Genomic DNA, 21,167 nt, shown 5'->3' on the forward strand with positions numbered 1-21,167 from the left:
TAAACAACACACTTCTAAATCACACAGGTCAAACAGAAATATCAAAGAAGTTTTAAAATATTTTGCCCTAATAAAAATGAAAACAAAACTTATCAAAATTTGTGGGATGCAGTGAAAGCATGGTGGCAAAGATAGATTAGAGACAAACTTACAGAATTGATTGCATATATTACAAAACAAGAAACAGCTAAATCAGTAATCTAAGTTTCTACTTTAGAAAAACTACAACAAGAAGAACAAATTAAATCCAAAGTAAGCAGAAGAAAAGATTTAGAGCAGTAATCAGTGAAATTGAAAATAGGAAATCAATAGAGAAAATCAACAAGACCAAGCGTTGACTCTCTGAAAGGATCAATAAAATTCATAAAACTAGTCAGACTAAGAAAAAATAGACAATACTCAAATTACTAATCTCAGAAATGAGAGAGGGGACATTGCTATGGCCAAAACTTTGAAAATTGAGATAAAATGAACCATTTTCTATACAGAGAATCTGGCAAACCTCATACAAAAACTATACAATCTGAATAGACATGTATCTATTTAAAACTTGAATCAATAAGTAATAACCTTTCAAAACAGAAAGTGCTAGAGCTAGATGAGTTCACTGGTGAATTCCATTCAACATTAAATGTAGAAATTCTACCAATTCTCTACAATCTCTTCCAGAAGATAGAAGAGGAGGGACTAGTTCCTTACTCATTTTACGAGACAAGCATTGCCATAATATCAAAATCACACAAGACATTACAAGAAAACTACTGAGCAGTAATTCTCAGAATATAAGTGCAAAATCTGCAGCAAAATATTAGCAAGTTAATTCAACAATGTATAAAAATAAGTATGCATCATGATCAAATGAGGTTTATTTCAGGTAGGTAAGGCTGGCTCAATATTTGTAAATATATTAATGTAATCACTCCTATCAGCAAGCTAAAGATGAAAAAGCACATGATCACATCAATAGAAAGATAATTTGCCAAAATCGTCTCCCATTCAATAAAAAAAAAAAAAACTCTAAATAAACTAAGCATAAAGGGGAACTTCCACAACATGACAAAGTACATCTACAAAAACTTATCAGCTAAAATCATACTTAATGGTGAGTAACCAGAAACTTCTCTGCTAAGTTCAGGAACAAAACAATGATGTCCACTTTCACCACTGGTTTTCAACATCATACTGGAAGATCTAGCTAATGCACTAAGACAAGAGAAGAAAATGAAATACAGATCAGGAAGGAAGAAATTAAACTATTTGTTCACAGATTTCATGAGTGTCATAAAAATCCTATATAATAAAGAGGTAATATGCAAATTGACCATCACTCCAACACACAAGATGGCTGCCTCCATATGGTCAAAGATGACCGCCCCCATGTGGACACAAGATGGCCTCCACAAGATGGCCAGCAGGGAAGGGCAGTTGGGAGGGACCAGGCCTGAAAGGGAGGGCAGTTGGAGGTGATCAGGCTTGCACGGGAGACCAGGCCTGCAGGGGAGGGCAGTTGGGGGGAACCAGGACTGAAGGTGAAGGTAATTTGGGGGAACCAGGCCTGCAGGGGAGGGCAGTTGGGGTCAACCAGGCCTGCAGAGAAGGATAGTTAGGGGTGACTAGGCCAGCAGGGGAGGGCAGTTAGGGCTGACCTGGCCCGCAGGGGAGGGCAGTTGGGGGCAATTGGGCCAGCAGGGGAGGGCAGTTAGAGGTGACTGGACCAGCAAGGGAAGGCGGTTGGGGAAACCAGGCCTTTAGGGAAGGACAGTTATGGGCAATCAGCTGGCAGGGGAGCAGTTAGGCATCGATCAGGCTGGCAGGGGAGTGGTTAGGGGGTGATTAGGCTGGCAGGCAGGTGAGCAATTGGGAGCCAGCATTCCTGGATTGTGAGAAGGATGTCTGACTGCCTGTTTAGGCCCAGTCCCAGATTGGAGAGGGTGAAGGCTTGGCTGAGGGACACCCCTCCACCCCCTGGGCATGAATTTCATGCACCTGGCCTCTAGTTGAATATAAAACAACAAAATTAATAAATAAGTAGAACAGAAAGAGACTCCTAGATACAGAGAACATTTTTTACTGTTGCCAGAGTGGAAGGGGTTGGGAGAATGGGTGTAAAAGGTGAAAGGATAAGAAGAACAAATTGGTTGTTACAGAATAGTCATGAGGATGTAAAGTACAGCATAGGGAATATAATCAATAATATTCTAATAACTATGTATGGAGTCAGAAGGCATGAGATTTATTAGGAAGATCTTGATAATGGGGAAGGGCACCTAATAAGAATAAAGCCATAATTGTTTATATAATTATTTACCTTACTAACTATAGATAAGATCTATTCTTATAAACCCTGGGAAACTGGAGGATGAAACAAGGCTATAAAAAGATAAGATGCCTCGATGGGTCCATTACTCAGAAAAGTAATACATTTGGAGAACAGACCAAGGACAGGACACACTTTGATTTGGTTGCTGTGCCTGGACCTTGACCCCTCCTGGAGTTTATCTCAGGAACTGACCATTCTGTGGTCCCAGGAACTGGCTGAGCTGTTCATAACATCATAGATTAGCCACCTTGTTATCAGACTTTGAGCCCCTGAAGGCAGGACAGCAGTCACTCCCCTCCTTTTTCTGTTACACTTGCAGCTCACAGCTGCACGTAGTTATCTTATCCCTCATGCACTGTTTATAATCAGCCAACTGGCAAGGGGTGTCAGAGCAGAATTTCCAGGGTGACCAACTGCTCTCCCCATACCGCCAGCAGTATTGGAATAAATGCTCATATACGATTCAACACTGTCTCTGCTTAATTCGGCTCAAGAAGTGACAGGTGCCCTTAGATCCACTGTGTTCAGTTTCAATCTCTGAATAACTTACTAAGGGTGTACACCTGAAGCTGATATAAAAATTCTACTCTAACAATAAATTTTATCTTCCCCAGAAAAAAACAACAACACAAAAACAAATAAGTGCTAATTGTTTAGCTAGTATCTATAGAGCAGTAAGACAGATGTTTCTATGATGCCTTCATACAAACAGGTCTCAATAGCACACAATTTTTTTTACAAACCGATCTGAATCACATGGGGTGGTGAAGGGACTCATAATATGTTAGAAGTTTGTAGCACCTTTCTCACATTATAGTATTTAAGTTCTTTGGAAATAATTTAAGAGAGCTTGACTATATAAAGGCTTAACCAAGAATATCATTACTGTTATTCAATAATCATTTTCTCATTGCTTAAAGCTCCCAGGATATTTATTTATTTATTCAGAGCCCACAGAGTAAAAAGATGCTGGAATATACAAATTAATCAACATGGTTCTTGCTTTCAAGTAGCTAAAAATCATGACTGAGGTTGTGAGGACATTTGAAATCATTATATTTCAAAAATTAAAAATAAAACTACCATATAACCCAGCAATTCTATTCTGGCTATTTATTTGAAGAAAATAAAAACACTAATTCAAAAATATATATGCAGCATTATTTACAATGTCTAATATATGAAAGCAACCTAGGTATCTATTGATAGATGAATGGATAAAGAAGAAGTGGTACCTATATACAATGATATATCATTCAGCCATAAAAAATAAATGTTTCCATTTGCAGCAACATGGATGGACCTAGAGGATATTAGGCTAAGTTAAATAAGTCAGGCAAAGACAGATATCATATTATTTCATTTATATGTGTAATCTGAAAAAAAAATACCCACAAACTAATGAAACAAAACAGAAGCAGACTCATAGACACAGAGAACAAACTGATGGTTGCCAGTGGGGAGAGAATGGGGCTGGTTGAAATGGATAAATAGTAAAAAGAGGGAAAACTTCCATTGGTGAGCTAACTAAGTCACAGGATGTAATGTACAGCATGGGAAAAATAGTCAATATTATTGTAATACCTTTGTATGGTGACAGATGTTTACTAGACTTACTGTGGTGATCGTATTGTGAGGAATATACATTTTGACTCACTATGTTGTATACCTGAAACTAATACAATATCGCATGTCAACTATACTTGAAAAAGTGAAGCAATAGAAGTATGGCACTTTCATATTCTACGTTTTGATTAAATCTTTGCTGCATTAAAGTAATTATTTCCTCTTTCACTTTGCTTAAATAAATTGTTCTTTTGCCATTTCGTGGAAAAGAAAAAGTTGCCAATACTCTCCCAACTTTCTGGTAAAGTAAAAACAGATAGAAGGCCATGGAACCTGGAATATATGCAATATCAAAAAGAGGGCTGGAATTAATGCTAGACCCCAGGAGCTATAAAAGTTTTACTCTAATTCTAAGATGAATATTTTGAGTTGATACGTCAATGAAAGCAGAACTTTTAACTATCTACAAATAATTTGCAATCTTATTCTTGCTTTGTATCTGTACATGTTTACTGCCTAAACAAATACAATCCCCTATTGACTGATTTCTTTATGAATCCCTTTTCTCTCCTTTCACACTGTTGTCAGAACAGCACTTCCATACATAAAATTCTCCTTTTGCTCATCAGTGAATCCAGAATTAAATATTTAATGCTTTTCTGGACATAATTGCTCCATCTTGTTTTTCCAGCACTAGGTTACCATTCCTCTTCTTCACATGTGCACATTCCTCTTCTTCTCTTGTTGCACAAACTCCTTGTTTTCCTTGACATTTAACATACTTTTTCACACTACTTAGTTTCTGTACATGTTTGTCTCCTTGAATGGATTCTCTCAGTTTCCAGTATCAGCTTTAAATTATTAATATCCTCTTTTTTAATCTTTTCTCAACTCACCAAGGCAAAATTAGTAAATAATGTTCTTTGCTTCCAAAGGCAATGTGAATTTCTCAATTACAACACTTATCACACAGTATTAAATTGTTTGCCGTTCGATGTCCTTCCAAGATTGTGAATTCTCTTTGGGTAGGAACCATGTCTTCTGTGCAACTTTCCGTCACCATACCCTGAGTGTAATTCTTGGCACATAGTAAAGGCTCCATAAATTTATATTGATTGAATGAGTACATTGTACTATATTTGTATTTTTGGAACTATTTTAATTGATTTTTTCAGAGAGAGAGAAGAAGGGAGAGGGAGAGAGATGTGAAAGAGAAACATGAATCAGTTGCCTTTTCCATGCACCCCAACTGGGAATAATTTTCTAACCTGGGTATGTGCCCTGACTGGAATGGAATCAGTGACCTTTCAGTGCATAGGATGATGCTCAACCAACTGAGCCACACCAACCAGGGCAGTCCTATATTTCTTTATGGGTTCATTCATTTCACAAGTATTTATTAAATCCTGATTATGTGCCATGTACTCTGCTTAGATACTGGTAATAAGGTGATGAGCAAGATAGACATGGTTTTTATCCATATGGGTAAGACAGTTAAACAAGTGACAACAATAGAATGCTATCCTCAGAGTCAAAATATATTTTAAATTTCTCTATGTCTATCTCTTCTTTCATGGTGCCATTGTCAGAGGTTCTAGATCTTTTATTGTATGCATGGCCAACCAGGTGGTTTCACAACTAGAGACTAAAAATTAACCAAAAGTACAGGATAATTTTATCAAATAAAATGTTGTAGTCTATAATACGAATTGTACCATTTCATAATTCAAATGCAGTCAAAAATAAAATCATGTATTGCTTTGATTATTTAAAAGTTTGGTTTCAGATACTTAATAAAATGTAGTTTGTTGCCTACAATTAAATTTTTAAAATACATTTTGAGTAATAAATTGTACCATAATTAGGATACTCTATTCAGGTGGCATCTATAGATGTTTCCTTTCTATTCCTGTGTATTTCACCCACTGTCTTCTGTTTGTGTTTGCCTTCTTATTTTAATTTTTATGAAGTAATATATACACATGGTTAAAATATTAAATAGTATACAAGGACATTTAATAATTACAACTGTTCCATTCCCCACTACTCCCTATTCCCAGTTCCACTTTCTAGAAGTAATAATTTTTATTAATTTTTTTCAATCAAATTTCTCATGGCATAAATTTTTGTCTTTTTAAAAGAATTTTCCTGAGGTCAATACTTATGTTTGCTCTTTGTTCTTTGCCTTTCATGCTGTTGATTTTATTCACACCTCTGGGTTTTTGTTTACATTTGAGGTTATGCAGTTTGTTTGATTTTTCTAGGTAGCTCTGTTTCTATATAGATAATTTTCCCATTAGGTTTCCCTGTGTTTAAGAAGTCTGACTTGGAATTCTATGTATGTGGGCCAGGCTTATTCGCTGACAGCTTTCACTTTAAGGTAGGTAGGGTACCAACCTTCAGGCTAATATTCTTCCACATGCCAGAATGGGAATAACTTTGCTAAGAAGCATATATGTGCACCATAAGAGTAAATTCTCCACAAGTTGTTGGCTTAAATTTTTTTAAGAGGAATCATTTTGTTTTCTCCTAAGGTTGAATATGCTCAGCTGCATGGATTCTGAGTATACATAAAGGAGAATTTACTATAGACAGACTAGTTATTAACCCCTACAGTGAGGGTGGGGGGATTCTCTTTCCCATACTTACCAACACTGAGTCTAGAGTTTCTCCTCTGTAGTCCTTCTTGTGTATTCAGACACTTCGACAGGTAATCACTACTTACTAGTTTTGTTTTCAATCAAAAGGCTTTTTACCTTTTAAAATTCTATGATGGCCACATTCCCATCTCTTCACTATTGCAGCATTTTTCTTTTACCATCATTGTTGGGAGTTTGCAGAGAAAGAGTAGGCAAAAATGTATGTTTAATCCACTATCTAGAATGTAAAACTCATGCACTTCTTTTAGGTGTTACTATAAAGTTCAGAAAAGATTATGAAAATGTGCTCTGATTACTTTAACATTACATATCAGATAAGTATTTTAGTATAATGATAGGAAATATGCCACAAATATACATTTAAATATGTCAAATTTCCCTCTTTTTCTGACATTTTAAAACTAGTACAAAATAATATTGAATGTAAAGTGCATACTGTGATTGAAGAAAAGTGCATTGCTATAATACAAATTCGACTACAGCAAGGGTCATGGGATACTTATCAACAAATACTTGCTATTTATTTTGGCCTGTCTCCTCTATGAGGACTTATTTTGTGAGGATGGAATACTTTGTCGTGAGAGACATATGTGTTCCTTCTAAATTTTTAATGGACTGTTTTATTCCATTGAGTATATGAACTTTAGAGTTCTGTACTGGACATTCTGTTTCAGCCTACAAAATATGTATATGATCTCATCAACTCTTACTGCATCAATTACTATTTGAGTATTAATAACTCAAAAATTTATTTCTAGCTTAGATCTCTGCCTTAAGTATAAGTTAATGTATTCAAAGGTATTTTAGACATCCTTGTTTAAACATCTTAAAGATACCTAAATATCTGCATGTTATAAAATTAAACTCATAAAATTCTAAAAGCCAAAAATTCTCTTCCTCTTACTTTTTATATTTTTGTAACAATAGAGGCTTCTCCTCAGATCACACTAATTTCTATATCTATTGTGTTCTGAAACCATAATGGTTTTATCCCATGTGACTCAAACACCCATTTGGGGTATGCTTTCAAATATATATATATTTCAATTTTGACTATTTTTCTCCATCCACACTGCCATAATCATTCCCTAAGACAACATCGTCTCTCCTTTGCATTCCTACAATACACTATAACAAATATTCTAACTTCTGTTTTTACCCAGAATGATTTTGTAAATCTGATTTAGTCACTCATAACTTTCCATTACTGTAAGGAAGTTTTGTTTAAAATAATTATCAATAAGGCTTACATGTCTTGGCTTCTGATTATAACTTTTTTGTTTACCTTGTAACCCCCATCACCCAGATTTCTAAAATCAAGTTACTAGTGTTCTGTTAATTTACTGAAAATGCCAAAATTGCCCACTTCAGGATCTTTGTAAAGCTGCTCCATCCATCTAAATTATTATTCCCCCATTCTTTTAATCTAATTTCAAACAATTTTTCAGGTTTCTCTTTAAATATCTCTTCACTTAAGAGCCTTCACCCTTTACCCAATTTAAATTAGGTCCCTCATTAAGCTCTCTAATAATTCCAAGCACCAATAAGCCCCAAGCCTTCAAGTGTGGTTTCTGACTTGCTCACCCACTTATGTGATATTTGCCCAAAAGCACAGGCAGAAAAAACAAAAATAGACAAGTGGGATTCTATCAAACTGAAAACCTTCTGCACAGCAAAGGAAACAAACAATAAAGTGATGAGAGAAGGGACATTTTGCAAACCATCCTATATAATAAAAGTGTCATATACTAAGTGTCCGACCTTTCATGTGACCTTTCATTTGACTGTTCCACCAGTTGCTATGACCTGCACTGACCACCAGGGGACAGGCGCTCCAACTGGTACGTTAGCTTGCTGCTGGGGTCTGGCCCATCAGAACTGGGCAAGATGGGCCAGACACACTCTGGAGCCCTTAAAAGGTGCCTCCCCAGCCAGCCAACCTCCCACTGTCCCTCCCAGGCTGGATTGCAAGAGGGCACAGGCCATGCCGAGGGACCCCACTGGTGCACGAATCCGTGCACTAGGCCTCTAGTATATCTGATAAAAGGCTAATATCCAAAATATATAAGGAACTCAGACAACTCAATAGCAATAAATAAATAAATAAATAAATAAATAAATAAATAATAGCCCAGTGAAAAATGGGCAGAGCACCTATGCAAACATTTTTCAAAAGAAGGCATACACGTGGCCAACAAGTATATATAAAAAGGTACTCCCTATCATTGATTAACGAAATGCAAACCAAAACAAAAGTGAGATATCACCTTATACCCATCAGAAAGAAAAATATAATAAGTGTTGGTTAGAAGATGTAGAAAAGGGAACACTTGTACACTGTAGATGAGAATATTAACTGGTACAGCCACTGTAAAAAACAACATGGAGGTTCCTCAAAAAGGTAAAACTAGAACTAGCATACAATCCATCAACCCTACTTCTGAGTATATCTCCACAGAAAATTAAATAAGTATCTCAAAGAGATATCTGCGTTCTCATGTTCATTTCAACATTGTTCAAAATAGTCAAGAAGTGAAAACAATGAAAACAACCTAAATGTCAATGGGCAAATGGTTAAATTAAAAAAATAAATACACACACACACACACAAACACACACACACAGATTGGCCAGATTATTATAATCTCTGAATGCATAATAATCTGGCCACTCAGTGTATATCCTATATAATAAAAGGCTAATATGCAAATTGTACTCTCGACCAGGAATTCAACCAGCAGGCAGGCCGGCCAAACGCCCATGTCCCCTCCCCCTGGCGAGACTAGCCAGACCCACCCCTCCCCATGCAAAAATTCACGCACCAGGCCTCTAATATATATATATATACATACATACAATGAGTGGCCAGATTATTATGCGTACAGAGATCATAATAATCTGGCTACTCAGTGTGTGTGTGTATATATATATATATATATATATATATATATACACATATGTATGTATATATATATATATATATATATATATATATATATATATATGTACTAGAGGCCCAGTGCATTAAATTTGTGCACGGGGGGTGTGTCCCTCAGCCCAGCCTGCACCCTCTCCAATCTGGGACCCCTCGAGGGATGTCCGACTGCCTATTTAGGCCCGATCCTGTGGGCAGTCGGACATCCCTCTCACAATACAGGACTGCTGGCTCCCAACTGCTCACTTGCTTGCCTTCCTGATTGTTCCTAACTGCTTCTGCCTGCCAGCCTGATCACCCCCTAACCACTCCCTTGACAGCCTGATTCATGACTAACTGCTCCCCGGACAGGCTGTTTGCCCTTAACTGCCCTCCCCTGTAGGCCTGGTCACCCCTAACTGCCCTCCCCTGCAGGCCTGGTCCCCCCCAACTGCTCTCCCCTGTAGGCCTAGGACCCCCCAACCTGCCCTTCACTGCAGGTCCAGTCACCCCCAACTTCCCTCCCCTGCCGGCCTGGTCACCCTTAACAGCCCTCCCCTGCAGGCTTGATTGCCCCAAACTGCCTTCCCTTGCAGGCCTGGTCCCTCCCAACTGCCCTCCCCTGCTGGCCATCTAGTGGCAGCCATCTTGTGTCCACATGGGGGCAGTGATCTTTGACCACATGGGGGCAGCCATCTTGTGTGTAGTAGTGATGGTCAATTTGCATATTATTCTTTTATTAGATAGGATAGAGGCCTGGTGCATGGGTGGGGGCAAGCTGGTTTGCCCTGAAGAGTGTCCCAGATCAGGGTGCAGGTTCCCTTGGGGCATGGGGTGGCCTGGGTGAGGGGCCTATGGTGGTTTGCAGGCTGGCCACACCCCCCGGTGACCCAAGCAGAGGTCCTGGTATCTGGGATTTTTTTATCTTCCATAATTGAAACTTTGTAGCCTTGAGTGGAGGCCTGGGCCCGCCAGGGTGTGTGGAAAGCTTGGCTTCCTCCATTGCCAGAGAAACCCAAGACTCCTGCTCGCTCCGTGGTTGCAGCCATCTTGGTTGCATTAATTTGCATACTCGGTCCTGATTGGCTGGTGGGTGTGACTTGTGGGTATAGCAGACTGATGATTAATTTGGATATTACTCTTTTATTAGATAGGATATATATTTTTATGCACAGGGGTGTGTGTCCCTCAGCCCAGCCTGCATCCTCTCCAATCTGGGACCCTTCGATGGATGTAGGACTGCCCTCTCACAATACAGGATTGCAGGCAACCAACCTCTCGCCTGCCTGCCTGATTGCCCCTAACCACTTCTGCCTGCCAGCCTGATCACCCCCTAACCACTCCTCTGCCAGCCTGATCGACACATAACTGCTCCTCTGTAGGCCTGATTGCCCCCAACTGCCCTCTCCTTCAGGCCTGGTTGCTCCCAACTGCCCTCCCCTGCAGGACTGGTCCCCCCCAACTGCCCTACCCTGCAGGCCTGGTCCCTCCCAACTGCCCTCCTCTGAAGGCCTTGTCGCCCCCAACTGTCCTCCTTTGCTGGCCCGGTCGCTTCTAACTGCCTTCCCTTGCTGGCCTGATCGTCCACAACTGCCCTCCCTTGCTGGCCATCTTTTGTGCATATGGGGGCGGCCATCTTTGACCACATGGGGGCGGCCATCTTGTGTGTTGGAGTGATGGTCAATTTGTGTATTACCTCTTTATTATATAGGATATATATATATACCCACACTTAGCATATTCCACTTTTATTATATAGGTTGTTTTGCATTAAAAAATAAGGAAATCCTGCCATTGTCAACAATGTAGATAAACCTGGAGTATATTATTCTAAGTAAAATAAGCCAGAAGCAAAAAGACAAAACTGCATGATCTTACTTATAAGTGGAATCTAAAACATTTAAAGTAATAGAAGCAGAGAGCAGAATGTTAATTGCCAAGGGATGAGGTGGGGAGTAAAGGACATTAGCAGATATTGGTCAAGGGGTACAAAGTTTCAACTAAGCAAAATGAATAATCTATGCAGAGCTAATGTACAGCAATGTGACTATTATTAACAATACTGTATTGTATATTGAAATTTGCTAAGAGGTTAGATCATAAGCATTCTCAACACATACATAAAGAAAATAGTAACTATGTGAGGTGATGGATATATCAATTAGCTCAATTTTGGTGATTATTTCTCTATGTGTTTATATATAGACTAGAGGCCCAATACATGAAATTCATGCAAGATTAGGCCTTTGCAGCTCCAGCTGCCTTGGCCCTCACAGTCCTGGCTTCGTCCAAAGGTTGTCCAGAAGGTTGTTTGTTGTTGTTTTCCTGTTTTATTTTATTTATTTTTATTTTTAAAAATTTCTTTATTGATTAAGTTATTACATATGTGTTCTTATCCCCCCATTACCCCCAAGCCCCCCCCCCATTCATGCTCTCACCCCCCTATTGTCTATGTCCATTGGTTAGGCTTATATGCATGCATACAAGTCCTTTGGTTGATCTCTCCCCCTTACCCCCACCCTCCCCTACCTTCCCTCTGAGTTTTGACAGTCTGGACGGTCATTCTGCTGTTTGGCCATTCAGTCAATTTGCATATTACACTTTTATTATTATAGATATTTATGAATGCACCAAATTGCATACTTTAAATATATACAATTTTTAAATATACCTCAATCAAGCCAGATAAAAAGTTTAATGGAAAAAAATGAAGAAACAGTAATTGCTTTTACCTGAAAAGTTGGGGAAAACATAAGAAGCCATAAAAGTGGTTGGCAAACCAGAGAAAAGGAAGATAAGTACATTTCCTGTAGAAAGAATAACATGCACATAAATAAGAAAGCATGAAGAATGTATCATGTAAAAGATATGTCAAGTACTCTGGCATGAATCGAGGGCATGATAAACTGGGAAAATTATGAATGATGAAGCTAAAAAAGAGAAGAGATGCCAAATATAAGGGAGTGATTCATCAGTCTAACACAGCACCATGTTACACTCTTGAGTTATTGGGTGATAGATAGATTATTTCACATAGAGAGACAGAGACAGAGAGTGATAGAGGGACTCATAATAGTATATGCATGGTTTTGCAAATGTAGGTTTACATTTGTGAGTACATGAAACACAGAGTTTATTTTTTTATTATTATTTATTAACTAGAGGCCCAATACACAAAACTTGTGCAAGGGGCTTGGCCCTCACAGCCACAGCAGCCTGCCTTCGGCCTTGCAGCCCCTGCTTTGTCTGGAAGGATATCCAGAAAGACATCTGGAAGGTCATTCGGTCTAATTATCATATTTGACTTTTATTATTATAGATTATTGTATTACTTTCCAAGCAAACAACTGTAAGCCCACTTTTGCCCCAACCTATATATATATGATCAGTTCTTTGTCTCTGGAGAACTCTCACTAATACAAGAGATCCTACTAACAAGGCAGATGGCCAAACCCCATAAATAAAACTGACCTGTGAAATATTGGTTTGTGAAGTGGATGAAAGCTTTCAAAAACAGGTATATCACCCTAAAATTGTACATACAGAAATGCCTGGTATTAGAGATTTGAAGGAGAACAATGAAAAATAACTTTTCCATAATGATTAAGATAGCACAAAATATAAGCTCATGGGAATAGCCATCCTATATAATAAAGGGGTAATATGCAAATTGACCCTCACGCTCTCTCACAAGATGGCCGCCCCCATGTGGTCAAAGTTAGCTGCCACAAGATGGCTGGCAGGGGACGGTAGTTGTGCGCAATCAGGCCAGCAGGGGAGGGCAGTTGGGGGTGACCAAAGCCTGGCAGGGGAGGGCAGTTGAGGGTTACCAAACCAGCAGGGGAGGGTGTTTGGGGGAGATCAGGTCAGAAGAGGAGAGCAATTGGGAGAGATCGGGCTGGCAGGTTAGAGCAGTTGGGGGTGACCAGGCTAGCAGGGGAGGGCAGTTGGGGGTTACTGGGCCAGCAGGAGAGGGCAGTTGGGGGCGATTGGGCTGCAGGGTAGGGCAGTTAGTGGCAATTGGGCTGGCAGGGAAGCAGTTAGGCGTCGATCAGGCTATCAGGGGAGTGGTTAGGGGATGATCAGGCTGGCATTCAGGCGAGCGGTTGGGAGCCAGCAGTCCTGGATTGTGAGAGGGTTGATCCCTGTGGGATTGGGCCTAAGCTGGAAGTCGGACATCCCCCAAGGGGTCCCAGATTGGAGAGGGTGCAGGCTGGGCTGAGGGATATCCCCCCAGTGCACGAATTTCATACACCAGGTCTTTAGTAAATATTATAATTCAGATAGTGCAGAGACCTAGAAGGAAAAGTGAGTGAAAGAAAATAACTCAAGATGTCTAAGGGTTGTAGTGAAATAACTTGACTTCCCATAAGATGTGGTCAAGCCCTGTAGCCACTACTTCATTTGCTTTATCTTCTCCTAAATGTAGTTTTACACTCTTTTAACTACTTTTGTTTTTCAGTTCTCAATTGTATCTTTTTTAAAATGATATTTTTCAATTACAGTTTACATTCAATATTATTTTGTGTTAGTTTTAGGTGTACAGGGTAGTGGTTAGATAATGATTTACTTTACAATTGGTCCCCTCGGCATTTCCAATACCCACCTGGCACCATACATCATTATTACGATATTATTGACTATGTTTCCTATGCTTTAATTTACATCTCTGTGACTATTCTGTAACTACCAATTTTTACTTCTTAATCCCTTCACCTTTTTCACCCAGTGCTCCCAAACCCCCTTACATTTATTTGTTGCATATTTTAGCCCAGTGACTTACAGAGAAGGTTCAGATTGTACATTATTTCAGGATCCTATAGAATCTAATTAGGGGATTAGCAAAAAAATACCTATAATACCAAGTAGAAAAAGGAAGGTTGCACAGTAAACCATATAAATTTCCATAGGGATTTAAAGCAGATAAATATTTCATCTTGTTTGGAAGCACAGAAACGTTTCCACAAAATACTTTGCATTTCATAGTGGTTTGAAATAAGGTTGCACAGATTTTGATTATTGTGAATTAGAAAATAGCAAGTTTCTGGCAATGGAAAAACAGAAAGGAAGGCACAGTGCAAGAATGTGAAAGGCAAAGGGGGCAGGTGGTCAAAAACCAAACAATCATTCCACTTAGAATAAATATGTTATGTTTATTATATCTCTTCAGAGGCCAGACAAAGAGTGTAAATGCGAGAAAAATCTGGCCAAGAGGAAGATAATAGGAACTGATTGCATCTACCCTGAAACAAAGGATAGGAGATGCTGCACTGGAAAACATTCAAATTCACCAAGTTGTGAAACACTGTAGAAGCCAAATAGAACACATCTTCCAGCTGGAATTAACCCAAGAATATTTTAATGTTGGAACAAATAATAACAACTGAACATATGGTTGGAGAGGTAATTTTTGGCCATGTTGATTTCAGATTAAGGCCTGCGATGCTAATTTTTTAGGTGGAAAAGGGTTACTGAGAGTTATTGAGCAAAAAAATAAAATAATCAGCACCGCATCAAGAAAGTGTATAGAACAAAATGGAATGGGCCAAAATGGACTAATTAAGAGTCTAGAAGACTAATATGTGATCCAGATAAGAAACAGTTAGGGCCTGAACTAGAGCAGGTGGTGGCAATAGGATCTGAAGGAAGGTGTGGATGTGAGAGGCATTGTAAAGCTAGGATTTTGCACCTGCAGACGTCCATGTCTATAGTTTGTGGAACTGGTTGAACTGTTATTGGTATATCCATAAGCAGAATATTATGCAGCCATGAAAATGTGTTATTCCTCCTTGGCCGGCATGGTTCAGTGGTTGAGCATCAATCTGTGAACCAGGGGGTCATGGTTCTATTACCCGTCAGGGCATATGCCCAAGTTGCTGGCTAAATCCCTAGAAAGGGGTGTGCAGAAGGCAGCTGATCAATGATTCTTTATCATCATTGATGTTTCTCTCTCTCTCTCTCTCTCCCTTCCTCTCTGAAATTAATACAAATATACTTAAAAATAAATTAAATGTATCATTCCTATTTTTATGAATTGATATGGAAAGATCTCTATAACATATTGCTGAGGAAAATTTCAGGTTAAAATACATTGATAGTATGATATGATTTATACTATTGTTGATATGAGTATGAATGTGTGCATATGTGTAGACAATTATTGATAGATTCCTTAAAGAATGCCAAGCATAATCACCCTTCCCTTTAGAATTACTTGAATTTTTCTATAGCAGCATATATTATCTTTGTAATAAAAAACAGCAAGTTATAATTTTTAGAGAAAGAACAGGATGTAATTATAATACAGCATGAAAGTGTTACACGCGATCAGTGCTGGGGCCCTACCAGCAGGCGAGGGGATCCCTACACAGGTGCTGGGCGTGGAGGCCACGGGGACATAGGGTACAAGGAGACAGAACTGAACCTCACATCACCCTGCTTGGCCCCGGAGGATGGCTGGTTAGCCAGAGACGGGTAAGATTCCTCAGAGAAGGAACAACCTAAGACAGGCACAGCGCAGAGGGGCCATCAGGAGAGAACTTGGGGGTCAACAGAGGTGGGGCATAGACCCTCACCCCCCTAAATTAGCACGTCCCTGAACCCTCACCCCTTCTGAAGGAAGTCTCCTGCCCCAATGGCTGCTTAATGTCCCAAGCCCAGCTCAAATCAAGACCCGGGTAACAGACAGAGACTTGGCCGACAGCAGCTGCCCTCTCACTGCAACAAGAATTGTTTGAGTTGTCTTGAACTCATGGTGAGGGGAAGTGGATTTTTGATATCTAAATCTAGCCTACCACCAGGAATGCTCAGGGCCTACTCAAGAAGGCAAATAATCCTTTCCAATAATATTTACAGGGTAAAATAAGATTGATGTTAGAGTAATAAATTTGACAGTGAAATAGTAGTCAAGTTTTCAGGCTAATTTAAATTGGCTAATTGAAGCAAGCGAATATTCTAGAAAAATTAATAGTACTGGACAAAAAACAGTTCCTAAAGTGTTAACTAAAATTTTTATTGATAGTTCATCTCATGATAAAATTGCATAACAGGTAATGAACCTAAAGCAGTCATATTATAGTGCAAAAAACAAAATTTAAAAGCTATCAAGACTACATTAAAATTTTTTCAAAAGCCTCCTAATATTTAAATCAAAAAAAGGGGGATAGTAGAAGAATATCATGTAAGGAAAAATATCCTGTAAGTAAATTACATCTAGAAAATTTGTACTTTAGAAAAATAATTGTAATGCTAAAAGCAAGACACTCATGAAAAACACACATGTTGTCAAAACAAGCCAGAGGAAAATCATTTGGGCAAAAAATGAAAAGGGATCCCAAGTCAAATTTATAGGAAATATTCCTTTATTAACTTTTGGTCGAGAATATGTTTGTATATTTTCAGAAAACAACTCTGAGACCATGTGGATTCTGGCAACAGAGAGGAATCGACAGGACTACTCCAGCCATGAAGACAGAAAAGAAGCAGTCCAGAGATGGAAGACGCTGACGTCACCTTGCCATACTAGCAGTCAGCAGCTGTACGTCACTGCAGGTTGCCCAGGACCAAACCAGAGAGGGTCGGACCTGCATTACCACCATTTGTCCACCATCCAGAACTGAAATATCATTGCTGACATGTGCACATAAGGAACTGTTTGACATTGAAATTGGGTCGCAAAAGAACTGTTGGCCCAGAAAGAAACTCACTACAGACTGATTCATTTGCCTTTCAGCATAACCATTATTGCTTGTCTCACTTTTGGTTCTTATAAGTGTATTTCTAGTAGCACATGATCTCACTCATCTAGGGGAAATGATGAACAACATGGACTGATGAACAAGAACAGACCCAGAAACAAGGAGGAATGGATCAGACTGTCGGGCCTCAGAGGGAGGGTAGAAAAGGGTGGGGATATAGGGGAGAGATCAACCAAAGGACTTGCGTGCATGCATATGAGCTTAACCAGTGGTTAAGGACAACAGGGGAGTGGGGGCATCAGTGGGGAGGGGTGTGGGATGGGAATGGGGGGATGAGGACAAATATGTGATACCTTAATCAATAAAGAAATTTTAAAAAAAGAATGAAAAAAAGAAAAGAAAAGTGTTACACGGGGTGCATGTATATATTAATGCTGTATTGTTGGGTGGAGGAGAATCAAGTCAAGATGGAAACTTTCTACCTGAGTTGATCCTAGAAGATTGAATAAGAGACTATGAAGCAGAAAGATTGAGGAAAATTCTTGGCAAAAAGAAGTTTAAAGGGAACACAGCATTCCTCAGGAACCTGAAGTAATTAAAAATGTCTTAAACTTTGGATGTGATTGGGGGAGAGGGGTTGAAGTATAGTGAAGGCTACTATTTTATTACACAGTAACTATGTGCAAGGCACTCTGTTAAGTACTGCACTCTGAAAAACCATACTAAAATAATGCTGTATCGCCCTGCCAGACTCAGTGGTTGAGTATCAACCTGTAAGCCAGGAAGTCTATGTTCGATTCCCGGTCAAGGGCACATTCCCTGGTTGCGATCCCCAATGTGGGGTGTGCAGGAGGCAGCCGATCAATGGTCTCTCATTATTGATAATTCTATCACTCACTCCCTCTCCTTTTCTCTCTGAAATCAATAAAAATATATGCTTTTTAAAAATAATGCTTCCTGTAAAAACATATATATATCTCAAGCTAAGTATCTAAGTTTAAGATTATTCACTTTATACAAAGAATCATTCCTGAATTGTTCAGAGAAATCCTTTAAAGACTGTACTATCTCCTTTAGAACATCTCAAATAGAATATATATTTTTAAAAATATTTTTTATTGATTTCAGAGAGGAAGGGAGAGGAAGAGAGAGATAGAAACATCAATGATGAGAGAGAATCATTGATCGGCTGCCTCCTGCACATCCCCTACTGGGGATCGAGCCTGCAACCCAGGCATGTGCCCTTGATTGGAATCAAACCTGCGACCCTTCAGTCCGCAGGCTGACACTCTATCCACTGAGCCAAACCAGCCAGGGCTCAAATAGAATATATCTTATAAAATCTTGATTTGTACTGTAACAAAAATGTAGTCTAAATCAAGGTCCATTTGTGATGGAATTAAATTTCAAGGTACTCAGAAGGATACTTTTAGCATGTTATACGGTAAGAAAAATCCTAGTTCTATTTTTCAGAACTATAATTTTTCTTCACATTAAGAACATGTCCAGTAGCATTGGACATAAAAAATGTTAGACATTAGGGTATTATCACACTTACTATTATAGAAGAAACTAGAGGCCTGGTGCACGAATTCATGCACCAGTGGGGTCCCTCGGAATGGCCTGTAGGATCGAGCCAAAACTGGCTCTCCAACATTCCCCGAGTGGTCTCGGATTGCGAGAGGGTACAGGCCAGGTCAAGGGACCCACTGGTGCACTATCAGGGCTGGGGAGGGATGCAGGAGGTTGGCCAGCCAGGGAGGGACCGCAGGAGGCCTCCAGGGCATTTCCAGCCCATCTTGCTCAGTCCCAATCATCCAGACCCCAGCAGGAAGCTAACCTACCAGTCAGAGCGTCTGCCCCCTGGTGGTCAGTGCATGACATAGCGACTAGTCAATCAGTTGACCATCTGCTACCTGGTGGTCGGTGTATGTCATAGCGAGCAGTTGAGTGGCCTTAGAATATCATTAGCATATTACACATTGATTGGTTGAACGGCGGTCCAGTTGACCAGATATTTAGCATATTAAGCTTTTATTATATATGATGTTAGAATCTGCTAAATCTTAGTGATAAGTAGACCAAGCAATGCTAACTTGAAGAATTTTCTCATACCACATGCCAAAATCCAGAAACTAATATACTGGTAATTCCAAAATTTAGCCAATGAGAGGCAAAGAGAAAGAAAGAAGAAGAAAGGGACTATCACAGTGCTTGGCAAGCTTGGAACCATTCAATAAGGAAAACGTGGATTATTTATGTTGCCAGTGATATGATGCCAGTAATTATGCTGATTTTGTACCTGGACACATGAAAAAACTCAATGGAATAATCTTATTAAACCATAGTCAAACTTCTGTTAACACAAAGTATGAGCTTTTACAGTTTATAAAATGAACCTCTTTGTTTTTGCATGTATGTAAACATATTCCATTCACTTCCTGTCAGTAATGCCATGGCTTCTGTTATTACTATCTCAAACATAATATATGCATTGGAGTTTTTATTTGCACATGTATTTTAAAATTGTGTTTATGTACTGTAGGTATTTTATAATTATTTATTGATTTATCCTGAACGCTTGCTAGAAAGGACCCACAGGTTTAAAAGAATAAAAGCTTTCCTATTTCCCACTCCCTTCTATGCTCATTGCTGAATTCTCCAACAGTCAAAATCAAAATCAAACTTGATTATACATTCATCCCCATAAACATGGAATTGCCCATCTCAACATCTTTATAGACTTTAAACCCAGAAAACATGTACATCCTGTAACACAGGGATGGGGAACCTTTTTCTGCCAAGGGCCATTTGGATATTTATAAAATCATTTACAGGCCATGCAAAATTATCAACTTAAACATTAGTCTGCTATATTTGATCAAACATTTAATTAACTCACCCCTAATGACTTGGCAGGGCCAGACCAAATGATTTCACGGGCCTGATATGGCTTGCAGGCTGGATGTTTCCCACCCCTGCCCACACTTCAACCTCTATTTCATTTTTATTGTAATAACTAGAGGCCCAGTGCACAAAATTCGTGCAAGGGGAGGGTCCCCTCAGCCAAGCCTGTACCCTCTCCAATCCGGGACCCCTCAGGGGATGTATGACTGCCAGTTTAGGACCAATTCCAGGGATCAGGCCTAAACCAGCAGTCAGACATCCCTCTCACAATCTGGGATCGCTGGCTCCTAACTTCTCACCTGCCTGCCTGCCTGATTGCCCTTAACTGTCCCCCTTCCAGCCTGATAACCTCTAACCACCTCTGCCTGCGGCCTGGTTGCTCCCAGCTTCCCCCCCCCACCGGCCTGGTAGCCCCTCACTGCCCCCGTCTGCTGGCCTGGTTGCCCCCAACTACCCCCCCTGCTGGCCTGGTCACCCTTCACTGCCCCTTGCTGCTGGCCTGGTCGCCCCTCATTGCCCCCCCTGCTGGCCTGGGTGCCACCAACTGCCCCCCCATGCCAGCCTGGTTGCCCCTCACTGTCCACCTGCTGGCTTAGTTGCCCCATGCAGCTTGCTGTTCAGTCATTTGGTTGACCCTCACTAAGCCCCTGCCTGCCTGGTCACCCTATGGAGCCTGCTTTTCAGTCGTTACTGTGAGGGCGTCCTGAAATTTTGCATATTACCCTTTTATTAGTATAGATTATTTCAAACTTTTAAACCACACTCTGATTATTTTGCCTTTATCTGAATTGAATTTAAATAATTTTACTTCATCTCTTTTTTTCCTGCTACTCTGCAAGTTTCATGTAGGAGCAAACCTGTCTATTTTTTTTTTTTTTTAGAGATTGTCTTGCTTTTATTTATTTTTTTTATTGAGGTATTATATGTGTACATATCTTACCATTGCCCCCCCACCCGACACCCATACATGCCCTCACCCCCCAGAGTTTTGCATCCATTGGCTATGCTTATATGTATGCATACAAGTCCTTCGTTTGATTTCTTATCTCCCCCACCTCTCACTAACCTTCCCCCTGTAATTTGACAGCCTATTTGATGCTTTA

This window comes from Eptesicus fuscus, chromosome 1 (assembly GCF_027574615.1).
Source record: "Eptesicus fuscus isolate TK198812 chromosome 1, DD_ASM_mEF_20220401, whole genome shotgun sequence".
In the NCBI taxonomy this organism is placed as follows: domain Eukaryota; kingdom Metazoa; phylum Chordata; class Mammalia; order Chiroptera; family Vespertilionidae; genus Eptesicus; species Eptesicus fuscus.